General features: G+C 31.5%; 1 pseudogene; it reads right to left on the bottom strand.

Moving 5' to 3' along the window:
- Window positions 1–206: 206 nt before the first annotated feature.
- LOC131176649 (elicitor-responsive protein 3-like) lies at window positions 207–1968 on the bottom strand (annotated as a pseudogene).
- Window positions 1969–2311: the final 343 nt, after the last annotated feature.

The raw sequence follows: 2311 nt of genomic DNA on the forward strand, positions 1-2311 counted from the left end.
TGCCTTTGTCTCGCTTAAGTTTTCCATATTGTTCAATATAGCCAGCAGCAAGGCTTGCACTGAAAACGATTTCGTAGACCATATTATTTTGAAGGGAAAACATGGCATGGGAACGAAAAATAAAATTATTTTATTATTTTAGAGTTTTTATAATTAAAATATGATTTAAATTTTTAACACTTTCTGATTAAAATTGTTGAGACATATAAAAAAAAACAATTACTATTATTAATGCCAAACACAAATCCAAATCAATCAACACCAAAAGGTTCTTAAAACACATCGGTATTATTTGCAACATCAAAACAAGTTCTCACAACACATCGACGTTAAAAACAGAGTCTCTTTGCCATCTCCAAACCAAAAGCAGTCCTTGCCATTTCCACACCAAGATGCTAGTTAACATTATAACCGAAAATCGTATCCATCCACCTGACGTTGTCCATCTCTACCTGGAAACCAATGTTTTCACAATACTATTATGAGGAATAAGAAACAACACTATTATCATTACGGCCTGGAAAAACTAGAAAAACTATATTTATCTATCGATTCAATGTTTGTCCACGAAGACATAAACTAAGAAGAAGTGACTTAACATGATTTGCTAACTTGGAGTAAAGTAATCGACAACTGAATCATCTTCAATAATCCTACACTCTTCCCTTTTCCTTATGCTTAGGTAGAAACACAGTAATTACCTCTGGGGTGAAGGTGAGGCCCACTGTAATCTCTCCCTTGTATTCTTGTTCTTTGACAACTTTGTACGCCGTAGATGGGAGGTTTCCTTCCAAAACAATGGCTCAAGGGGAATGCTGAATGGATCACAGAACCTGTAATCAATATTTTATATTTTCAGTGTTGCATAGAAAATTCAACTGAATTTATGAAGATTCTAATTTGTTACATATAGATGGGGAACTTGCACTCACGTTGCTTCTCCAACAAAATCATCTGCAGCACCAACATCACTGTCCATGATTTTCAATGTGAGTTCTGTGTCACCATCTGATACCTCAAATGAGAATTTCTCATTCCATTCTGGTTCACTCCCTTTCCCTGTAGGATTTTATATTTGTCAATATTGCACAAAATTGTATAACTTTTCTTTTGCACAACAGAAATTTTAAGGAGAAGGGTATGATCTCCATCTTGGGTACAAACGCTCCACTTGACTGCAAGGCCAATTGCATACATATTGAAGGCATAGTTTTGCCAATAATCTCTTGTGCTTACCACACCAAAGCAAGTATTAACATATTACTTGATCTTTTCTAATCTAATCTGATAAGTAAAAATTAGAAATGCAGCTAAGAATTCAGAGCGATTAGAGACATAAATACCTGAAGCAACACTGCTTTTCTGCTCCTGGGTACGGCAAGCGAGGACGACATAAGGGTCCACGCCATCTGCTCACATAAGAATTTTAACCTCGTCAAAAATCAATCCAGAATTATTATTATTAGGGGGGGAAAAACACCTAAACAACATTCCACTGGTAGGCCAAAGCGATTGATTCAGCTACAAGGAAAATGGTCGATGTAAAGAAAATTACAGATCAAGAACAACACACAAAAAGGTAGAACAAATAAAAGAGAGAGAGGCTTATGAATATCTATTAACATCACTCATTATGGACATAATGATCTCATTATTGAAAACCCACATCTCAATTTTATAATCAACAAACAAATAAACAACGAAAAATTTTTTCGAGATATATTTGAACTTACTGAGAAAATCAGTGTTTTCAAGACCCTTAGCACCAACAAGTAGGACTTCAACAGTTCCTAGAGGCATTTTTGGACCAGAATTGAATCCAAAAAGCGAAAAAGAAAAGACTTAAAACTCAACAGGAATTTAGATTGAAATGAGTTCTTGGATCTCTGCCCTTTGGGTATCTGTGCATCTTATAGGGAGAGTGAATGATTAACGAGGAAGGCTAATAATGTTTTTAAAAATTAAGTTTAGAGTTAAATAAGTAATTATAATTTTTGATAAGATCGAATAAATTTATATTTAATAAAATATAATTTTTTTAATAATAAAATATTATTTTTTAAATTAAAAAAATTTAAAATATATAGATAAAAATTATTTAATGTTAAAATTATTATTTTTAATAAAAAATTATTATTTTATTAAGTATAAATTTGGTTAGACTTAATTAGGAAAGTATAAGGGCTTATGTGATGAAAAATTGATTTTAAGCTTAATGAGACATTTTTTTTTCAATATTTGTTTGTAGGAAAATTTATAAAAAAAAATTATTTTATATTTCGACTCACTTTTATTTAAAATTTGATAAATA

This window comes from Hevea brasiliensis, unplaced genomic scaffold, assembly GCF_030052815.1.
Source record: "Hevea brasiliensis isolate MT/VB/25A 57/8 unplaced genomic scaffold, ASM3005281v1 Scaf212, whole genome shotgun sequence".
Classification (NCBI taxonomy): Eukaryota; Viridiplantae; Streptophyta; class Magnoliopsida; order Malpighiales; family Euphorbiaceae; genus Hevea; species Hevea brasiliensis.